The 23447-nt window shown below is 41.2% G+C and overlaps 1 long non-coding RNA gene across 4 annotated transcripts in view; it reads left to right on the top strand.

Annotated features, from left to right (window-relative positions):
* The window catches only part of LOC103547504 (uncharacterized), a 40896-nt gene extending 28300 nt beyond the window's left edge, over positions 1–12596 (top strand). For 2 of the 4 annotated variants that reach the window (XR_543968.2, XR_011543162.1), the window contains 3 exons: positions 304–389; positions 2767–3031; positions 3276–3860. This is a non-coding gene — a long non-coding RNA (uncharacterized lncRNA). Of the gene's footprint in view, positions 1–303; positions 390–2766; positions 3032–3275; positions 3861–11941 lie in introns of those variants that run through there. The other 2 variants (XR_011543164.1, XR_011543163.1) reach the window with 2 other exon arrangements.
* Positions 12597–23447: the final 10851 nt, after the last annotated feature.

The raw sequence follows: 23447 nt of genomic DNA, 5'->3' as shown, positions 1-23447 counted from the left end.
CAGGCACCAATTTCTTAACTCTTTACTTTTACCATCAACATTTACAATAGGAAGGAATAAAAGGATTTAGAAACTCTTCAGTACAGGGTCATGTCTGTGCTCCATAGTGTCTAGCACAGGGTTGACAGATGGATCTGCTTCAGGAATTTCTTTCTCATTAGCATCATTTATATCCAGATGGGCTAGAAAACAAGTCATCCTAGAAAAGGACTCTATCCCAGCTTGATGAACTGATGATGACTGACATTGTTTGATTCACTTATTGTCTCAACAAAACATGCATTGAGTACTACTCTGTGACAGGGGTTGTACCAGATGCTGTGAAAAATGCAAAGAGGACTTAGACACAGCCCTCAAGGAGCTCACCATCTCCTGGAAGAGACAGGCAGGTAAGCAGATGATTGACTTCAATGTGTAAATTGAGCGCTGGACATAAATGGGCAGTAGAGTGTAGCAGTTATATGCTTGTGTTTAAGATCTTGTCCCATCACCTCTCATGTGGCCTTAAGAAAGTTACTTAACCTCATATGTATAATCATAACCGTGGCAGATTATCGTCTCCTCAAATGGCCACAACAATAACTCCCATCCCACACACAATATGACCTTGTCTCCCCCTCCCCATCAAGGATGGAATGAAGTTTTCTACCCCCTTGAATCTGAGCATGTCCTGGGACTGTTTTGGCCAACAGAATATGGTGGGAGTAACACTGCCAGTTCTAGATATAGCCCAGGTTCATTTGGTCTGGCAAATTTTACATCTTGCCTTTTGGAATGCTAGCTTTTGGGATGCTCCTTTTGGAAACCCAGCCACCATCTTGCGAGAAGCCCAAGTCACCGGGAGAGGCCATGCATAGGTACTCTTTATATTACACAGTGAAAAAATGTTCATGACATTTTTGTCTCCCATGTCAGCAAAGATGTGAAAGCCGTGCTCCTAAGGAGGCCCCTTATCTGTATTGGTATGGCTCAACCATTATAATTCGAAATAATGATTGTTTCCCAAATGCCAGAAAAGGTAAACTTAATGGGTAGAATTTTCTATCTTTTAGTTTTTTCTTTCATAAAATTTTCCTAAGTGTTGGCTTCACTTATCTATACTTAAATCTAAATGTCAAATTCAGACTTTGCCCAAAAGGATATAGTTCCTTATTTTAATTGTGATATATCAGTACTTCCTAGGGTTCTAAAAAAATTATCGTGACTTCAGGTTAAACTATCACCTGTGTGACAGACTGAGCATCTCTAGAGTGAGGAGTAAATTGCTTTTCTTTTTGTAAACTCTGGGCTATTTTGCAGGACATGAGATATAGAAGACAGTGTCAATGTGCTGGCAAATTAATTTGTTAGAAGGAAGAATCTTGTGGAGGAGCTGGGTAAAGAACCCTTTGAATACTGAGGAAGCGGCCATGTCATCTACAGATTTTAGATTTTCAAATATAGATGTATCTTTAATGATATGTTGGGGACATTTTTCTCAAAATGTTGACTATGTCTCTGACGCAAATGGCTTTGAACCCAGGAAAAGACAAGGGAACATGAATTTGGGTCGTGGATGTCAACTACAGAGCATAGACTAAATGTGAAAATTGTCACTATGTATGATTACAGTCAATGATGAATATCACTCCATTTCATAGAGTTCATGTTAACCATTTGGCTAACCTCAGTAGAGTCTAGGTCTATTAAAAAACCTAAGTTGGGCAAGGCTGATAAAAGAAAGCGGAAATGTAGGAGCTTTAGAACCGAAGGATTTAAGTATTTGATGATTAGAGATAATCACTTCTGCCATACCATACCCCAGAGTAGCAGACAAAGGTGCTCACTTCTAAATACTTAGCGGAAAATGCAAATTAGGTCTACATTTTTGCTCAGACCTTGAGATAAGCAGACAATTGAGGAAGTTCTCAGGTGGTTGCAATTTCAATGGATTCCTTTCTCCTGTTGCTAATTGACATTCCCACTATTCTTGTTGTTTGACTATGGACAACTCTCGTAAAGTCTCTGGGCTCTAATTTCTTCATCAGTAAAATTCAGATGATGTAAGCACCTACCTTATAGGATGACTGTGATCATATGTGGTGGCTTAGCACAGTGCTTGGCTGATAGAAATCACTCACTAAAGAGTTGCCAATTGCTATTGATTGAATGTTTGTGTCCACCCCCCCCCCCCATATTCATATGTTGAAACCTCACCCCCAATGTGATGGACATATTTGGAGGTGGGACCTTTGGGAGGTGATTAGGTCATGAGGGTGGAGCCCTTGTGAATGGGATTAGTGCCCCTGTGTAAGAGACCCCAGAGGGCGCTCTAGCCTCTTCCACCGTCTGAGGACACAGCAAGAAGATGGCCGTCTATGAACCAGGAAGCAGGCTCTCACCAGACACAAAATCTTCTGATGCCCTGATCTTGGACTTCCCAGCTTCCAGAATTATGAGAAATAAAATTTGCGTTGGGCTTAAGCCATATAGTGTATGATATTTTGTTATAGCAGCCTGAACACACTAAGATACTGATTGATAGTATTAATATAGTTATTGTTGATGGGCATTAAGTCAGTGCCCACCTCTGGTGGAGTCAGGCTGCTTTTTCAAACATCTAGTTTAAAGGGTTTCAACCTCAAAATATTCGTTCGGGAGAGTTCCCACCTGTTGTTGGGACTGTGGCACTCTCATTTCTTCAATGCAGGAAGTTTTAGTCACTTCTGAGATGTGAATGAGGATAAAATTTGCTCCTAAGGGATTGTTTCATCTTTGTCTCCTCAGGCATCTGCCAATGACTGCGTTGGGACCTAAAATCTAGAGAAGAGATTGATTCTGAAACTCTCCAGAAGGCTAGCTCAGCTAACCCTACTACTTAAACTATCTTAGATTGTTTACCTAATCCTTCTGAGACTCAGTTTACTTATCTATAGAATGAGAATATAATGGGTTTAAGAAGATTACACAAGACCACATATGCAAAGCACCCAGCAGAAGGTGGCCAATACAAATTAGGTTCTGTTTTCCTGCGTACTCATCCCCAGCTGCTGTGAGTATTCACTGTCAACAGCGCACAGCTACCTGCCCCCTTCCCAGGCAAGGAAACCCACCTGGCCCCAGAGGGTACACACCACTGGAGCCAATGACTGATCAATGTGGGAGTACAAAGGACTGACCTTGGCTGTAATGTGGGGTCTGTGATGTTTCAGAGGGCCTGTGTGAGTCAGGCCAAGACTAGACCTTATCTTGATATTCCTTCCTGACGTTTTCCTTCTTCCCTTGCTTCCTTACAGGTTCTTCCTGAAGAGCGCTCTTTAATAAATCACATTTATTGGCTGCTCCAATTCCTGGTTCTAGAGAACCAGACCTAAGATACTTAATAAAGGACACAAGCTAGAATAATTCTCCTCAAAGCCTTTTGACCACAAGTCCTGCAGAAACTGGCTGAATGTCTTTTTCTGTCTTGAGTCTACTCAGAACTCCTCCATTCTGACATGGCCCCAAGGAACTTGCTTGATCACCAGGGAACTTTCACCCAGAAAATCCAGTCTCACATTTGTTTGAAGGACTGACCTTTGCAGGAATGATATGTCTGTGCCCCTCCATGAATGCCATCTTACCTCTACTCTTTCACAGTTTGTCAGGAAAGTGGAGGTTATTTAGAGCCCTGAAAGAAGATGTGAGATTTCTCGATGTGGAATTGCCTAATTTTGAAATTGGTAGGCTTCTAGAAGCAAATATTTTCAGACTAAAACCAGTTGATATATTTGCCTAGACTTTTCTTTCTTTTTTTCTTTGGTTTCTCATAAAGCAGGTTCTGGAGGCTGGTAACTTGAAGGGGAATAAAGACTTCTGTGAGAAAACATTGGGTTTAAAAACTGTTCCATGTGGTTCAAAATGTGTTTTAGACATTCAGTAGGAAAAAGTATGGACTTAATCATAATACTGTGATTTAGAAAAGGTTTCTGTCAGCAGAAAAGTTCAGGGAATAGCTGGGGATTGTGAGGCACAACCTTAAATGATTACGTGCACAGATTGTTCTCATCAGAGAGCATCAGAGGGGACAACAGGTTGACTAAAAGAGGGATGATGGTCATGGGAAAATGGCATAGGATGGAGGGGTGTGTAGAAGATTTGGAAAAGTTGCTGTGGACATTTAATAAGGAATTGACCATGGATGGTTTCAAGGATTATCAACAAGTGGGCAGCATCTGGTAGAGATCTGGTGGTAGGAATTTTAGTAGAGCCAAATTCATTCATTCTGTCACATATGTGTTTAACACTAGTAAGTGTGTTTTGTGTACTGGGTACACTAAGGTAAGACTCCTCAAGAAGTTTCCACACTCAAAGGCCAGCTGTGAGAATGGAACCCAGCTTATTTCACTTAGTGTAATATCTTCAATGTTCATCCATGTTGTTGCGTACAGCAGGACTTCCTTCTTTTTTATGGCTGAATAATATTCCATTGTATATATGTACACATTTTCTTTATCAGTCATCCATCAGTGGACATCCAGGTTGTTTCCACTTATATGGGGTATCTGAAGTAGCTAAACCCACAGAAGTAGAAAGTAGAATGAATGGTGGTTACTGGGGCTGGGGGCAGGGGGCAATAGAGAGTTTCTGTTCAATAGGTATAAAGTTATGCAAGATGAATAAGTTCTAGAAATCAGCTGTACAACATTGTGCTTATGAATAGCAATGCTATACTGTACATTTAAACATTTTTTAAGAGGGTAGCTCTCACATTATGTGTTGTTACCACAATTTTTTTTTTTTTGAGGAAGATTATCCCTGAGCTAACTACTGCCAATCCTCCTCTTTTTGCTGAGGAAGACTGGCCCTGAGCTAACATCCGTGCCCATTTTCCTCTACTCTATGTGTGGGACACCTACCACAGCATGGCTTGACAAGTGGTGCCCTGTCCGCACCTGGGATCCTAACTTGCGAACCCTGGGCTGCTGAAGCAGAACGTGCGAACTTAACTGCTGCGCCACCGGGCCAGCCCCACCATAATTTTTTTTTAAAAAAGAATGGAACTCAGGAGCATCTTGGCATTGTATTTAACAAGAAAGAGAAATGAAAATTTGAGGGAATAGGGATTCTGTGGTTCCGGGGAGAAGCTAGGTTAAGAGAGCAGGGAAGCCAGGAGGTAAAATATGGGGAAAATAGGAAGAAGCTGAGGACCTATGGGTCACACTGAGCAGAGAGCAGAGAGAGGTGCCAAGATAGGAATTTAGGGGCAGAAAGGGTGATTTCACAGTTTGTTACCCTGAATATGAATAATTAAAGTTGAGAAAGCCCTCCCACTTTGGCATATATTTTTTCTCAATTTTTTTCTCCCTCTACCCCATACATACAGAATTTTGTTTGTGCTCATCAATGTCACCTCCTCCCCTAACCAGTGAAGATGTCTGTACCCTAGTCAATCAGATTCTTTTTTTTAAGCATAGTTAGGAAACTAAGAGAGGGAGACAGGACTGGAGGAGTGCGAGGAAATGGAAAAGACTCATTCTTCAGGCTCTCCTTTGTTGTGAAGAATCTGAAGAATAGGTAAGACAGAGAGTAAGACTCAAAAGAAAATATTGATGGGTCTAGGCCAACCTACATATTAGAGAGCTGAGAGAGACACACGCAAAGGAGAAAAAAATCTGGCAAAATGGCAGAAAGACACAGAGAGAGACTCCATTTGGAACAATATAGGATGAGAGAATAGGAGAGAAGAAAGAGAACGTTAAAAAGTTTTGCCTTGAATTATTGACTGAAGTTTCTCTAAATGATGAACATTGTACGTGAAATTAGTTTAGCAATGATTTTTATAACTGAACTGTTTCTTTGATTGCCACGTTTAGTTGAGACTAAGCCACATAAACTTTGAGATTTATTCAGGATACAGAAGTTCTATCATTGAATATAACTTCAACTTGATCCATTGAGGATCAAATATTAATTATAATCACCCCCGAATTTGCATATGCAAACTGAGAATTACAGCTATTAACTGATTTGCCCATGTCACAATATTAGGAAGTGATAGACTTAAGGGTTGAACTCCAATTTGTCAGACTTATAGGCTCTGAGTTTTCTGCTGCCTAAAAATGGAACAGCTCCAAATGAGAATTTATTTCAAGGTAAAATACCCTTGTATGTGTGTGACATCAATGGAATAGCACGCAGCTCACCAAAGTGAGAAACAAATGGACAAATGTCAAGCTTGCAGATGTGTAGAGGGTGATATCTTGGCAGGTAATGGGGTAACGAGCCAGATTTACAGAGCATTTATCCATCTTCCACCATGTTACCGTCACTTATGCAAATAAATATTTATTCCTGAATGAAAATGAGATAAGATCCTGGGGACCTGTAGATGCCCAAAAGGAAGAGAACAGTTCAGGAAGATGGTGTGAGTTTACCAATAGTGGGATTGTTATGCAATGGTGGGAGCATAGCAGGAGGGCTATTTTCCACTCCGTGAAATAAGATGGGATGGGTGGGGAGGCGAGTGGGAGAAACTACTATTTATTGTTTTTACAGTATAGGACTTTAGATAATTCTCCAAATCTTCTAAACCTCTATAATGATGTTATATTATTTTTCAACATTTAAGCTATCTTTAAAATGAAAGCTATTACATGGCTTCCAGAGACTCAGTAAGTTTTAATTCTGTTATTTACTGAGCGCGTGACCCGCAGCAACAGTTACCTAACTGTTGGTAGTCTTGATCTGTAAAATAAGACTTACAATAATATCACCCTATTAAAGCCATTATGAGGTGTTATGTATTACCTTATTTAGATAACATATGTATAAAGGACTTTGTAAACTAAAAACCATTCTATGAATGCTAGTTTTACTGATAATTAAAGAATTTTTGCGTTTATATAGCATTGAAAATATTTTCATATTTCATAATTCTCATAATTTCTCTGTCTAAGACACCATATTCTATCAAATTGATGTATCATAAGTCATTTCAGGTGTGGAGTTAAGTGACTTGACTTGGGCCACACGGGAATTGTTGGCACGAGGATATGAACATGGTTCTCTTTGACCTCAAAGCTTATATCATTAATACAGTATTGCCTAGAAATGGAAATAACTGCTGTAGTTATCCAAAATCTATATCTTGGAACCATAGGGAAAATAAAGAATGAAAGGTAATTCTGCAAGGATAAGGCATAAATCTAAAACTGTCAGTGTTCTTGGCTAGGGAAAGAAGGAATGTGTGTGTGTGTGTGTGTGTGTGTGTGTGTGTGTGTGTGTGTGCTGAGTGTGGGAAAGAATAAAAACTATAAAAATAGGTCCTGCCTGGAAGAGCTGACCAAGGGAAAATGGACAAGGAGTAGTTCTCATTTTGGAACCAAGGTTTCATTGCAGTTGTAGCTCAAGGTTTAGGGAGTCTCCCCTTAGACAAACAAGGGGGATGCTGGCTTGCTCATGCCAGGGCTGGTCCCGAGGACCACGTGCTCACCTGGGCGGCATGGTTGGTGATGTGGAACACCTTTGAAATAACATTTGTTGCCCTTCAGCTGTTATTCTGTTATTCTTAGGAGTTTTTTTTTTTCTCCCAGAAAGCCACAGCCTTGAGTATTACTCTTCAATAGTACAGACTAATTGGGCAATGGAATAAGTCAGACTGCTGTTACAGATTCGATATGAAACAGTTATAAAAAAACTTCAGGGGCTGGCCCCATGGCGCAGCGGTTAAGTTCCCACGTTCCGCTTCTCGGCGGCCTGGGGTTCACCTGTTTGGATCCCGGGTGCGGACATGGCACTGCTTGGCAAAAGCCATGCTGTGGTAGGCGTCCCACGTATAAAGTAGAGGAAGATGGGCACAGATGTTAGCTCAGGGCCAGTCTTCCTCAGCAAAAAAAAAAGAGGAGGATTGGCAGTAGTTAGGTTAGGGCTAATCTTCCTCAAAAAACAAACAAACAAACAAACAAAAAAAAAAAACCCAAAACTTCAGCTCTTTGAGGAAACCGATCTTCCAACTTGGTCTGTTCTCCAGAGAGAAAGAAAAATGTCGTCTTCTCGGAATGGGGAAAGTTAGATATATTTTCCTTTCCCAGATTGTGTTTAGAAACTGTGGGCCAACCTTTCATTCACCAAATACCCAATGTTACCGGAGTAGGATGCCCAGAGCCACAGCAGCAGGAATGCATTAGCTTGCCACCCTTCTTCTTTACAGTTCTCTGAAACGTCCCAGCTCCACCCTCCTTCCCACTTGGCTTGCCTGTTCAGAGGCCCAGGCCAGCCATCTTGGTCACTTTCATGGAGTGGTGGTTGAAGGGATCAACAGCATGTGTTTAGTTAGTGCCCATTGAGTGCAGAGTGCTCTGTTGGGCTACCATGGTGAGTGGGAACAAACAAGTGAGATTATTAAGCTACACTAAGGATAGAAAAATAAATAAAACACCATCCCTGTTCTTAGGGAGCACAGAGTCTGTTGGGCTGACTACAAAGTCAGATGCCTATACAGGGACCAGGTAGGCAAGGTCAGTGAAGAAAGAAGGTCGTGTGGGGATTGTGGTATTGGGGAGAGCAATTCTTCTTCATGAAGTAGCATCCACAGCTCATCTCCAGAAAATCGTTGTTATTTAGGAGGATAAACAATGTGGTCTGATGTTTCAAGAGATTCTAAAACTCCAATTTTTTAAATTATGGAAAATCTCCAGATTTTTAATGTTGGCAACTAATGTAAGGTGTCATTTTAAATATTGTTTGGGTAAAAATAAAAAACATATATGGGTTAGATACAGTCTGTGGGAAATCATTCTGTGACCTCCAAGGGGAGAAAGACAAAAAGAATAGTGATCAAAATCAGTTGGATGGGTGTTATGATAGGGGAGATCTGGGTGCTGTGTGAGCAGAGGTGAAGTCAGGATAGGCTTTCTGGAAGAGGGGCCATGCGTATGAATCGTGTCTGCACAGTACTGGCTAGTCAGAGGGAGGTACGGTGGAGTATGAGTTCTTGACTAAGGAGCCTGCATGTCCAAAGACAGGGATCTGTGTGAAGCATGATTTGCTGGGGTAACTGGAAGTCATTTAGTGGAACTGAAGCACTTCGTACAAGTTAGGGAGTTTTGAGGACTGAAGCTTGAGACTGAAGTTGGTGCCAGATCCCAAAGGACCCTGAACATCCTGCTAAGGATTTTGCATTTTACTCTGCAGGCATTAGGATGTTTTTGAGCAAATTTAAGCAGAGGATCAGCATAATCCGATATGAGGTTTAGAAAGACTATGCTGTTAGAAAAGGGCAAAAGCCGGGTAAGTTTGGTGTTTGTTTAGAGGTTCTTTCAGTGATTTGAGTGAGAGATAAGTATTTGAATTATACCAGTGGTGACAGAAATACAGAAAAGACATTCAAAGGATATCTAGGAGGTGACCTCAGTGGGACTTGATGAGAAAGGTGAGGGGGAGTGGGGAGTCCAGAAAGACTCCCAGGTTTCTGGCTTGAGGGATTGAGTTGATGGCACCCAAAAAAGAAGGGAAGGAGTGCAAGAGGAATGGGTTTTGTGTTTGAAGCTGAGGAGTTCAGTTTTGGATGGGTTGAGTTTGAAATGAACAGGCAGAAATTCTCACTGAGAGTTTCATCCAGAGAACTGGGTTTCCGAAGTGAGCTCCAGGCTGGAGATGTAGATTTGGATTTCTCAGTTGCGTTTGTTGAAGGCAGGGAGTAAGCGCATGTGATCATCCGTAAGATAGAGGATTGAACCCTGGTGAACACCTCCGCTGGGAATGGGACGTGAAAGTGGAGGCAGCTAAGAAGCAGCCACGGAGGTGGCAGGAAAGTCAGGAGGAGTGATGCTCTGCTAACCAACTTCAGAGAGACTTAAGGAGGAAGTTGTACACAGAGCCAAGTGCTGTGGAAAAGGCTAATGTGTAGAGATTGATAAATATTTGTCTACTGGATTTAGCAACAGGATGGTCATAGTTGATCTTGGCAATGGCAACTTTAGGGATGGTTGGGGGAGAAGCGGGCTGAAAATTGAGTAAAGTGAATGGAGGTGAGAAAGAGGAAACGCTGAGTATTGAAAATCCTTTTTAAAGTAGTGTCTGTAAAGGGGATGAGAGATAAAGAGTGATACTGAAAAGACTGTATATGGTAAAGGGAGGGATTTTTAAACCTGGAAGAGGCTTAGAAATGCTTGTGTGTTGACATGAAACAGCTATTATGAATGAGGCAGCTCAGCTGCTGAAGAGAGAAGGATGACAGGTACAGTAAGTGGCCCAGGATGGGCGACCAGATTGTCCTATAACACGTTTTATCCACGGTCCAATGGCCCCCTAGTCCTTTGGTTATCTTGTTTTGTACTTTTCTCTCAGCTCCTGCTTTTTGCCCTCTTTCGTTCTTATGACATGTTTGTTGGCATCTCTACACAATTTCTCTGGTTGTGGCAGTGTCTAGGAATAGCTACAAAGACCGAAGCAGGCAGACACCACTCTTGTATTTCCATCCGCAGGACTGCTACTTATGAACCAAGAACAAACAGGATCTATGTAAAGTTGATTTTTATGCCATTTAATATAGGAATACTAAAAATTGTCAATTTTTCCCAGAGATGTAAGGTCAATAAGTGCAGTGGGAAGCCTGGTCCCAGGCCACTGATAACCTGGCAAGGGTAGCAGTAAATGTGCCCCTTGGCTGCCACTATTACTTTAATTAAATTTCAAACTGAAATGTAAATTTCATGTCCTATTTTTCTAAGTGACCAGGGTCCTTTGAGGGAAGAAGAAAGTGGAGAAGCTCATGACTTTGTCAGGGACTGAGAGCTGATTCACTAACTTGCATCACGATTGTTTACAGCTGGCATTGACATAGCTCAGGAGCTCTGTTTGGGTTGATTTTATGCTGAAAAATTTCAACTGCTGCAAATGCCAAAACTCCTCTCACTCCTACCCCACCCCCACTCCCAGACTAACTCAGGCTGGATAACGAAATCTTAATAAAACTTTTTATCAAAGTGTGGTCCTCAAAGGCCAAGTAAGATGAAGAGGGCATCCACGCAGAGCGGTAGAGCACTGGAGCCTGAGTGAGTCAAGTGTGGTGTCCACCCACTGGGCAGAGTAAGAAGGCCACCCCAAGGTAGGGTGACCTATGGGGACTCAGGATGAGGAAGGCACCCAGTTGGATGAGGGCAGCCTGGTGCGGAAAGTCAGAACCCAAATGGGATGAAGAAGGTGTCTGCATGGGCCAGATGTAGAGTGTTGCTGTCTGAGTGGGTAGGTAAGAGGACTAGATGATAGGGGAGGAGGTGGCTGAGAAGATGGGAGATTTGTAACATAAAGTGGAATAGATCATATCAGTAAGTATATTAAAGATAATGAAAGCAAGATTTCTCTCTGTTTGTGGAGGGAGTTACAAATATGGAAAGGAGGAATATCTGACTTAACTTGACGGTATTGAATTGGAATTGGAAGTATAATTGTGAACTTGTGGTTTTCAATATATGGATACATAGAAATAAAATGGTTGCACACGTGTGTGTATATATGTATATGTATACAATCCCCATTTGTATCCATTAAGAGGGCCTAGGAACAGGGACATCTCTGTAGCAGGAAGCATGCCTGGCATCCAGATCACGGCTTCTAAATATTGTTCTCCACTAAAAAGAACCAGAGCTCCTTGAAGAAATGGCTGATTCCAAGTCTGAGGCAGGGAAAATGCAACATGAGCCTAGAACGTCTTCTCCGAGGAAGGGAATGTTTATACAAGAATGGAGACTTGTTAGAAAGACAAAGTGGCCAGTTTGAAGTGCTTCTTACTGGGAAGATAATAATAAATGGTAAAGTATACGTTTGCAAAAATAGGTAGTAATGTATAAATTTGAGTAAATTAAAAAACTAGATTTCATATAGATATACAAATATATGAGTAAATTGAAAGTTTGGTGAAGAATAAGATATTCACATAGTTTCAAACCATTTTTCCCCAAAACATGTATTAATTTCAAAGGAACAAGAATTACTTAACAGTAGAGAAGCCTGGAAGACACCATCTCAAATAAGTGATAAAGTGAACATCATCAGTAATGGGACGAATTGAAATCATGGGCCACTCGACAAGAAACAATGAACAGATCTCAACATCACATCTGTAATATTCCTGCCCGAGGAGGGTAACTTGAATCTAATCATGAAGATACATCATTGGACAGGCCCAAAGTGAGGGACATTATACAAAATAACTTGCTTGTAGTCTTCAAAAGAATAGAGGTCATGAAAGCCAAGGAATAAAGCAGAGAAGTCAAGATGAAGAAAAAAGCAGAGAAACTGTTAAGACTGAAGGGGTTTCAAAAGACTTGATAACTAAATGCAATATGTGATTCCTTTCAGTATAGATGATATTATTGGGACAATTGGTGAAAGTTAAGTGAGGCCTGAAGATTGATGGGAGGGATGTGTCAGTGTTCACTTCCTGATTTTGATGGTTGCATTGTGGTTGTGTAGGAGTTGTCCCTGTTTGTAGGATATGCACTCTTGGGAGGTTGGAGCATCATACTTGCAACTGAATCTTAAATGGTTCATAAAAAGTTCTTTATAGCATATTTGCTACTTTTCCGTAATTTTGTGATTATTCCAAAATAAAATAAAAACTATATATATATTCATTAAGACTTTATTTTTTAGAGCAATTTAAAGTTCACAGTAAAATTGAGAAGGCACAGAGATTTCCCATATACCCTTTGCCCCCACATATGCACAATTTCCCCCATTATCAACATCCCCCACCAGAGTGGTACATTTGTTACAATAGATGAACATACGTTGACACATCGTTATCACCGAAAGCCCATAGTTTACATTATGGTTCACTCTTGAAGTTGTACATTCTATAGGTATGGATAAACATATAATGACATGTATCCATTGTTATGGTACCATACAGAGTATTTTTGCTGCCCTAAAAATCCTCTGTGCTCTGCCTATTCATCCCTTCCCCATTCCAACCCCTGGTAATCACTGATCTTTTTACTGTCTCCATACTTTTGCCTTTTCCAGAGTGTCATATAGTTGGAATCATATAGTATGTAGCCTTTTTAGATTGGATTCCTTCGTTTAGGAGTATGCCCTTAAGTTTCCTTCATGGCTATTCATGGCTTGATAGCCCATTTCTTTCTAGCACTGGGTAATATTCCACCGTCTGATGTACTGGTTTGTCTATTCACCTACTGAAGGACATCTTGGTTGCTTCCAAGTTTGGGCAATCATGAATAAAACTGCTATAAACATCTACATGCAGGTTTTTGTGTGGACATAAGTTTTCAACTTCTTTGGGTAGTTACAAATGAGTATGGTTGCTGGATCACATGGTAAGATATGAATATTTTTAGTCTTGTAAGAAATTCCTGAACTGTCTTCCAAAGTGGTTGTACCATTTTACATTCCTACCAGTGATGAGTGGGGATTTCAGTTGCTCCACGAGCTCCAAATGCTCGTCAGCATTTGGTGTTGTCAATGCTCTGGATTTCGGCAATTCTAATGGTATGATATCTCATTGTAGTTAAAACAATACATTTTTAAAAAGAACATTTCTCTGTGTTACTCCCAGAGATTCTTCAGGGAGTCTTTAGGGGTTTGTAAGAATTATCTATTTTAATAAGTTCCTGGGGAAGTTTGATGAAAGCAAGGGGGGATTACTTTGAGAAATGGCAGGTTAAATAATGCAAACAAAAAAGGAAGTTATCAATCAGAGATAGTTGTGTAGCTCAAATCCGTTTAAATCCAACCATTGGATTAGGAGGCATGAGAAAACTAGCCTTTTGCTTAGATTCATCATACTCAATATACTTCCAGGCAGGGCTACTAACATAATGTGGATTTGCCTTATGACATGAATATGCGCATTTTTTCAGATGAGGAAACTGAATCCCAGATGGTTTAAATAAGCTTCTCAAGAATGCATTGAAATGCCCTCTGACACCTACACCCAGGCTCCTTTCTCCACGTCAAATTCATCTCTTCACCATTCTACTCCTATAATGCTAATGGCCCGAGGAAAAGTTCTCAGAGTCGACTTTTTCCATTTCTTCTCTCCCTTTTTTTTTTTTCCTCAACAAGATTTCCCCCATTAATGGCTTGTTGGACTTGGCTGCTCCCTGGGGAATACTTGTTTGTGTCTGGAGCTGTAGGTGATGGCAACACCAGGGTGTGCTTGGATTAACTCTTTGGATGTACTGCCCAGACTCATTTCAGGTCACCCTAAGAGGCTTTTTGGGTAATACAGCAGTATTTGGCCTCAGGCGCTTCCAAGTACAGGAAGGAAATGGCATGAACTTCAAAGTGAGCTCTGGTGCCATGAGTACTGATCATTTATTAGTGCTTTAATAGTGGTAAATTAATCTCAGATACACATGGAGGCCAGAACAAGCTGGAGGTGTGGGAACAGTCTGCTTTCACCCTTGTTTTCTGGAAATTTAGAACATTTCCCAGTTCCAGTGCTCAGAAGTTAAGGGTCACTTTGGAGGTTATGGTTATTTTCAAAGCTTTAAACAGACCTGAGCCTGTTCTTGGGTCTTTTCCTGATCAGGTTAGTGTTATTTTATTTACATCCCATATGTTTTATAAATACTTCTTTCTTATTCATTTTCTCACTCTATAATTTTTTCAAAGCGACTCTATTGAGACATAATTTACATACAATAAATTCACATTTTAAAGTGCAGTTGGATGAGATTTTACAAATGTAAACATTCATGTAACTATCACCCCAGTTAAGATATGAGATATTTTCACTGTCCCCAAAATTCCCTCCTATCCTTTTGCAATGGATCCCTGCCCGTCCAAGGCATTCATTGATAAGATTTCTGTCACCATTACTTTTGCCTATTCTTGAAGTTCGTATAAATAGAATCATACAGCATGTCCTCTTAGGTCTACATTCTTTAGCTCAGCATAATTTTTTTTGAGATTCCCCCATGTTTTTGCGTCTGTCAGGAGTTCATTATTATTCTTTTCCCGTTTTTCATATAACTCATTTCATTGTAAGTTTACACAATTTTTTCTTTCAAATTTTTATTTTGAAATAATTTAGACTTACAGAAAAATGGCAAAAATATTAAAGAGTTCTTATAAACCCTACATCCAGCTTCTCCTTATGGTGACATCTAGGAAATACATGTATTTCTACTAACCCATGTATAAACATATATCTATATTTATGTCTATATCTATCTATCTGTATGTGCATAAATACAGGTAGATATACAGATTCTAGGATAAACACACACATTAGAATAAACATGAGTTCACACTGATGTGTGACTCTAATCCAGCAGCACTACAGGATTCATTCTAACATTTTCTATTTTTAACTTTTTGAGAAATCTCCATACTGTTTTCCATAGTGGCTGTACCAGTTTGCATTCCCACCAACAGTGTATGAGGGTTCCTCTTTCTCCACAACCTCTCCAACATTTGTCGTTCTTGGTTTTGGATGTTTTTGCCAATCTAACGGGGGTAAGGTGATATCTTAGTGTAGTTTTGATTTGCATTTCCCTGATGATTAGCGATGATGAACATCTTTTCATGTGTCTATTGGCCATATTCATATCTTCTTTTGAGAAATGTCTGTTCATGTCCTCTGCCCATTTTTTGATCGGGTTGTTTGTTTTTTTGTTGTTAAGCAGTGTGAGTTCTTTGTATATTATGGAGATTAACCCTTTGTCGGATAAGTGGCTTGTAAATATTTTTTCCCAATTAGTGAGCTGTTTTTTTGTTTCAATCCTGTTTTCCCTTGCCTTGAAGAAGCTCTTTAGTCTGATGAAGTCCCATTTGTTTATTCTTTCTATTGTTTCCCTCAACTGAGGAGTTGCAGTGTCCGAAAAGATTCTTTTGAAACTGATGTCAAAGAGTGTACTGCCTATATTCTCTTCCAAAAGACTTATTGTCTCAGGCCTAATCTTTAGGTCTTTGATCCATTTTGAGTTTATTTTGGTGTGTGGTGAAAAAGAATGGTCAATTTTCAATCTTTTGCATGTGGCTGTCCAGTTTTCCCAGCACCATTTGTTGAAGAGACTTTCTTTTCTCCATTGTAGGCCCTCTGCTCCTTTGTCGAAGATTAGCTGTCCATAGATGTGTGGTTTTATCTCTGGGCTTTCAATTCTGTTCCATTGATCTGTGGACCTGTTTTTGTACCAGTACCATGCTGTTTTGATCACTGTAGCTTTGTAGTATGTTTTGAAATCGGGGATTGTGATTCCGCCGGCTTTGTTTTTCTTGCTCAGGATTGCTTTAGCAATTCGCGGTCTTTTGTTGCCCCATATGAATTTTAGGATTGTTTGTTCAATTTCTGTGAAAAATGTTCTTGGGATTCTGATTGGGATAGCATTGAATCTGTATATTGCTTTAGGTAGTATGGACATTTTAACTATGTTTATTCTTCCAATCCATGTGCAAGGGATGTCTTTCCATCTCTTTATGTCATCGCCTATTTCTTTCAAGAAAGTCTTGTAGTTTTCATTGTATAGATCCTTCACTTCCTTGGTTAAGTTTATCCCAAGGTATTTTATTCTTTTCGTTGCGATTGTGAATGGGATAGAGTTCTTGAGTTCTTTTTCTGTTAGTTTATTGTTAGTGTATAGAAATGCTACTGATTTATGCACGTTAATTTTATACCCTGCTACTTTGCTGTAGTTGTTGATTATTTCTAATAGTTTTTCTGTGGATTCTTTGGGGTTTTCTATGTATAAGATCATGTCGTCTGCAAACAACGAGAGTTTTACTTCTTCGTTACCTATTTGGGTTCCTTTTATTTCTTTTTCCTGCCGAATTGCTCTGGCCAGCACCTCCAGAACTATGTTGAATAGGAGTGGTGAAAGTGGGCACCCTTGTCTTGTTCCTGTCCTCAGAGGGATGGCTTTCAGCTTTTGTCCATTGAGTATGATGTTGGCTGTGGGTCTATCATATATGGCCTTTATTATGTTGAGGTACTTTCCTTCTATACCCATTTTACTGAGGGTTTTTATCATAAATGGGTGTTGGATCTTGTCGAATGCTTTCTCTGCATCTATTGAGATGATCATGTGGTTTTTGGTTTTCATTTTGTTAATGTAGTGTATCACGTTGATTGACTTGCGGATGTTGAACCATCCCTGTGTCCCTGGTATAAATCCCACTTGATCATGGTGTATAATCTTTTTGATGTATTGCTGTAATCGGTTTGCCAAAATTTTGTTGAGGATTTTTGCATCTATGTTCATCAGTGATATCGGCCTGTAGTTCTCCTTCTTTGTGTTGTCCTTGTCAGGTTTGGGGATCAGAGTGATGTTGGCTTCATAGAATGTGTTAGGGAATTCTCCATCTTTCTCAATTTTCTGGAACAGTTTGAGGAGAATAGGTATTAAGTCTTCTTTGAATGTTTGGTAGAATTCTCCAGAGAAGCCGTCTGGTCCTGGACTCTTGTTTTTGGGGAGGTTTTTGATTACCGTTTCTATTTCCTTACTTGTGATTGGTCTATTCAGATTCTCCATTTCTTCCTGATTCAGTTTGGGGAGATTGTAGGAGTCTAGGAATTTGTCCATTTCTTCCAGGTTGTTCAATTTGTTGGCATATAGTTTTTCATAGTATTCTCTTATGATCTCTTGTATTTCATTGGTATCTGTTGTGATTTCTCCTCTGTCATTCCTGATTTTATTAATTTGCGATTTCTCTCTTCTTTTCTTGGTGAGTCTGGCTAGGGGTTTGTCAATTTTGTTAATTCTTTCGAAGAACCAACTCTTTGTTTCATTGATCCTTTCTATTGTCTTTTTTGTTTCAATATCATTTATTTCTGCTCTTATTTTTATTATTTCCCTCCTTCTACTGACTCTGGGCCTTGTTTGTTCTTCTTTTTCTAGTTCTGTTAGGTGTCGTTTGAGGTTGCTTACGTGAGCTTTTTCTTGTTTAGTGAGGTGAGCCTGTATTGCGATGAATTTCCCTCTTAGGACTGCTTTTGCTGCATCCCAAATGATTTGGTATGTCGTGTTCTCATTTTCATTTGTCTCCAGATAATATTTGATTTCTTCTTTAATTTCTTCAATGATCCATTGTTTGTTGAGAAGCGTGTTGTTTAGTCTCCACATTTTTGCACCTTTCTCTGCTTTTTTCTTGTAGTTGATTTCTAGTTTAATAGCGTTATGATCAGAAAAGATGCTTGATATTATTTCAACTCTCTTGTATTTATTGATGTTTGCTTTGGTTCCCAAAATATGGTCAATCCTTGAGAATGTTCCATGTGCACTTGAGAAGAATGTGTAACCTGCTGTTTTTGGATGAAGTGTTCTATATATATCTATTAAGTCCATCTGGTCTAATTTTTCATTTAATTCTATTATTTCCTTGTTGATTTTCTGTCTGGATGTTCTGTCCATTGGTGTTAATGGTGTGTTGAGGTCCCCTACTATTATTGTATTGTTGTTGATGTCTTCTTTTAGTTCTATTAAGAGTTGCTTTACAAATTTTGGTGCTCCTGTGTTGGGTGCGTATATATTTATAAGTGTTATGTCTTCTTGGTGGAGAGTCCCTTTTATCATTATATACTGTCCCTCTTTGTCTTTCTTTATCTGTTTTGCTTTGAAATCTACCTTGTCTGATATTAGTATAGCGACACCTGCTTTCTTTTGTTCATTATTAGCTTGGAGTATTGTTCTCCATCCCTTCACTCTGAGTCTGTGTTTGTCTTTGGGGCTGAGGTGTGTTTCCTGGAGGCAGCATATTGTTGGATCTTGTTCTTTGATCCATCCTGCCACTCTGTGTCTTTTGATTGGGGAGTTCAATCCGTTTACATTTAGAGTGATTATTGAGACGTGGGGGCCTACCACTACCATTTTGTGTCTTGTTTTCCGGTTTTCTTCAGTTTCCTTTGTTTCTCGTCCCATGGTTTAATCTGTTCTGATGTAGAGCTGCTACTCTCTGTTGTTGTCCTTCTACTTATCTCCTCTGCTCTTGGTTTTGTAGCCCCTTTCCTTTTTTGGATTTTTCAGGAATGAGGGTTTTCCTGAGGATTTCCTGAAGAGGAGGTTTTGTGGCAATGAACTCCCTTAATTTTTGTTTATCTGGGAAAGTTTTTATTTCTCCATCATATTTGAAGGATATTTTCGCTGGGTAGAGAATTCTCGGCTGTAGGTTTTTGTCCTTCAGATTTTTGAATATATCATTCCACTCTCTTCTAGCCTGTAAAGTTTCTGCTGAGAAATCTGCTGATAGCCTGATGGGGGTTCCTTTGTAGGTTAGTTTCTTTTGCCTGGCTGTCCTTAATATTTTCTCCTTGTCGTTGACTTTTGCTAGCTTCACTACTATATGCCGTGGAGTTGGTCTTCTTGCATTGATAAAGTTTGGAGATCTATTGGCTTCTGTCACCTGAAGATCCATCTCCCTCACCAGATTTGGGAAGTTCTCAGCCATTATTTCTTTGAATAGGTTTTCTGCCCCTTTCTCCTTCTCTTCTCCCTCTGGTATACCTATAATCCTTACGTTGCATCTCCTAATTGTGTCTGATAATTCTCGGAGAGTTTCTTCATTTCTTTTAAGTCTTGCTTCTCTCTCCTCCTCTGCCTGCAACAATTCTATATTGCCATCTTCCAAATTGCTAATTCTTTCCTCCATATTATCGGCCCTACTGTTCAGAGCATCTAGATTTTTCTTAATCTCCTCTATTGTGTTCTTCATTTCCAGTATTTCTGTTTGGTTCTTCTTTATCGTATCAAACTCTTTTGTGACATAGCTCCTGAACTCGTTGAGTTGTCGGTCAGAATTCTCTCTTAACTCAGTGAGTATTTTAATGATGGCTGTTTTGAAGTCATCATCATTTAGGTTATATATCTCATTTTCTTTGGGATTGATTTCTGTGTATTTGTTACTTTCTTTCTGTTCTGGAGATTTAATGTATTTTTTCATATTGCTTGATGATGTTGATTTGTGCCTCCGCATGGAGATAGAGTTTAGTTGCTCCTTTCACTTGTTTCAGCTGCTGCGGTGGGGGGAGCAGCTGTTTATACTTCACCAACCAGGAACCCTGTCCGTAGTTGCTAACTGGGCCTGGGCCCCTCTTCGTAGCCACAGTGGCCCTTTGGATTCCCTCCTCTGCCGTGGGGGCCGTCACGGGGGGCTTCAGGCTGCAGGTGCCTACTGTTGTTGCCCACCTAGATGCGCTCTCTCCTTGGGGTCTGCAACGGTGTTATGGGCTTTTCCAGTGGCCAGGGGTGGGATCACTTTTATTTGTTGCTCGGTTGCTGTCGGCACCCACCAAATCTCACTTGTCCTCTATGGGTCGCAGGAGAGCTATTGGCATCTTCTACAGTCTGTGGTTAGTACACCTAGCTATGCTGCTTTTGCCCTGGGGTCTTCCAGCCTTGTGGCTGGCGGCTGGGTGCCTTCTACTGATGCTGTGCAGAGGCTTTCCCTAAGGCTTCTGTGAGCCTGTAGGGTTTCCCCCTAGGCTACTAAGCTGGGTCTCTGGAACTCTCTCCAACCCCAGTCCTCTCCGAGATCTCCGGCAATCCCTAGCCTCACCGGGTGGGCAACGGCAGCTGGGGGTCGCCCCGCCCTCTGGGCTTCTCTCCGGGCCTCTGCCGGGAGCTCTGAATGCTCAGCGTGGCCCCTCTGCTACCGGCAGACAGAGAGTTTTGTCTGCTGCCTGGCGGAGCTCCGGCGCTTCCCCTCCGGGTCGCCGGACCCGCCTTTGGAAGTTCCCCCGCCCCGGTCCTCTCCGAGATCTCCGGCAATCCCTAGTCCCACGGGGCGGGCAACGGCAGCTGGGGGACGCCCCGCCCTCTGGGCTTCTGTCCGAGCCTCTGCCGGGAGCCCTGAATGCTGGGCGTGGCCCCTCTGCTACCGGCAGACAGAGAGTTTTGTCTGCTGCCTGGCGGAGCTCCGGCGCTTCCCCTCCGGGTCGCCGGACCCGCCTTTGGAAGTTCCCCCGCCCCGGTCCTCTCCGAGATCTCCGGCAATCCCTAGTCCCACGGGGCGGGCAACGGCAGCTGGGGGACGCCCCGCCCTCTGGGCTTCTGTCCGAGCCTCTGCCGGGAGCCCTGAATGCTGGGCGTGGCCCCTCTGCTAATGGCAGACAGAGAGTTTTGTCTGCTGCCCGGGCGGAGCTCCGGCGCTTCTCCACCGGGTCGCCGGACCCGCCTTTGAAAGTTCCCCCGCCCCGGTCCTCTCCAAGATCTCCGACAATCCCTAGTCCCACGGGGCGGGCAACGGCAGCTGGGGGTCGCCCCGCCCTCTGGGCTTCTCTCCGGGCCTCTGCCGGGAGCCCTGAGTGCTCAGCGTGGCCCCTCTGCTACCGGCAGACAGAGAGTTTTGTCTGCTGCCTGGCGGAGCTCCGGCGCTTCCCCTCCGGGTCGCCGATCCGGCCTTTGAAAGTTCCCCCGCCCCGGTCCTCTCCGAGATCTCCGGCAATCCCTAGTCCCCCAGGGCGGGCAACGGCAGCTGGGGGTCGCCCCGCCCTCGCGGGCGTCTCTCTGGGACCCTCCGGGCGCCCCGAGCACCAGGCCGGGTCTCCCCGCCAATGGCGGGGAGAGACTCTCCCCGCGGGCTCAGGTGTGCAACTCCAAAGTTTCCCTCTGTGTTTAGGAGTAATTGCGGGGGGTTTAAGTAGGGTTCTGGTCACCTGTTTCCACCGTCGCTCCTCTGTTGTGTTCTCTCTCCTGCCCTAGATGTGTGTGGATCCTTGCCGTTTGCTTCTTTTAACTTCTTTCTCTGTCGGTGAGAAACCTGGCTTTCATTATCAACAATTTATTTACTAAATTGTTCAACCCTAGTACACATTTGAAGTAGTTTCAGAATGGTAATCCACATCCTGAAAAACAAATTCTCCCACTAGAATACAGTGTTTGTGGACTGTTTTTGTCTTTAACCTCACAGTATATAATCAAAACACTTTTTTTTTTTTACAGGTGTTGAGAAATGATTCCTTTCAGCTCAAGACTCTATTTACAAAGAGTTTTAGGCCAGCTCATTTCTTCCCCATCCCCTCCAGTTGAGTTATGTCATTCATTTGTAATAAAGTTATATTTACTTGTTACAGCCCGCATTTCCTCTTGATTTCTCCCCACCATCCTGGTTGAGTGTTTAAATTTTGCATGTAGTAAAATTCATCTTTGTGGGATATAGACCTATGAGGTTTTTAAAATGCTTTGAGTCACGTATCCATCACCACAGTAACATACAGAACAGTTTCATCACCCTAATAGTTCACTATTTTTCAGTAGTTTGTTAACACAATTTGTTAACCATTCACTTATTAAAGGACATCTGGGTTGTTTCTAGTTTCTGACCATTATATACGAAGCTTCTAGGAACACATATGTGCAGGTTTCTATTGAACATGTTTTCATTTGTCTGGGATAAATGGACGTGAGTGCAATTACTGGGTTGTATGGTTGTTACATGTTTAAATTTTAAGAGAAATTTCCACGTTATTTTCCAGAGTGGCTGTGCCATGTTACCCTTCCACCAGCAATATACGAGTGATTCAGTTTCTCCACATCCAGCATTTGGTATTGACGCTACTTTTTATAAGTTGTTCTGGTAGGTGTATAGCAATATCCTATTGTTTCAATTTAAATTTTCCTTATGGCTAACATTAAACATCTTTTCATGTGCTTGTTTTCCAACTGTATACTCTCTTTGGCGAAATGTCTCCTCATGTCTTTTGCCTAATTCTAATTGAACTGCTTGTTTTTAATGTTGAGTTTTTAGAGTTCTTTATATATTCTAGATAATAGTTCTTTGCCAGATATGTGGTTTTCTAATACTTTATCCCACTCTATTGCTTGTCTTTTTATTTTCTTGTCACGATCTTTTCCAGAACAAATTTTTTAATTTTGAAAAGGCCCAATCTATCAGTTTCACAGGTTGTGCTTTTGGTGTCAAGTCTAAGAACTCTTTGCCTAGCCTTAGATCCTGAAGGTTTTCTCCTATAGTTTTCTAGTTTTACATTTACGTCTAAGTTTGTGATCCATTTTGAGTTAATTTTTGTATAAGATGTGAAGTTTAAGTCAAGATTTATCTTTTCATCTATTGACATCCACTTGGTCCAGCACTACTGTTAAGAAGGCCATCTTGCCTCCATTGAATTGCTTCTGCACCTTTGTAAAATATCAGTTCTATACGTCTACTCCTCTGTCAGCACCACACAGCGTTGACTACTGTAGCTATATAATAAGTGATATTCTTGCTTTTCAAAATTGTTTTAGCTATTCTATTCCTTTGCCTTCCTATATAACTTTCAGAGTAATCTTGTCTGTATCTACAAAAAAACCTTGCTGGGATTTTAATAGCAATTTCATTAAACCTTTATATCAATGTAGGGAGAATTAACATCTTTATCACGTTGAGTCTTTCAGTCCATGAACATGTTATGTCTGGCCATTTGTTTTATAATTTTCAGCCTATAGATTCTATGCATGTTTTATTAGATCCACACCTTAGTATTTCTTTATCCCTCTTAGGGATTATAAATTGCATTGTATTTTCAGTTA

The sequence above is a fragment of the Equus przewalskii genome, chromosome 8, assembly GCF_037783145.1.
Source record: "Equus przewalskii isolate Varuska chromosome 8, EquPr2, whole genome shotgun sequence".
Lineage (NCBI taxonomy): Eukaryota > Metazoa > Chordata > Mammalia > Perissodactyla > Equidae > Equus > Equus przewalskii.
This window is presented reverse-complemented; position numbering and strand designations above follow the sequence as displayed.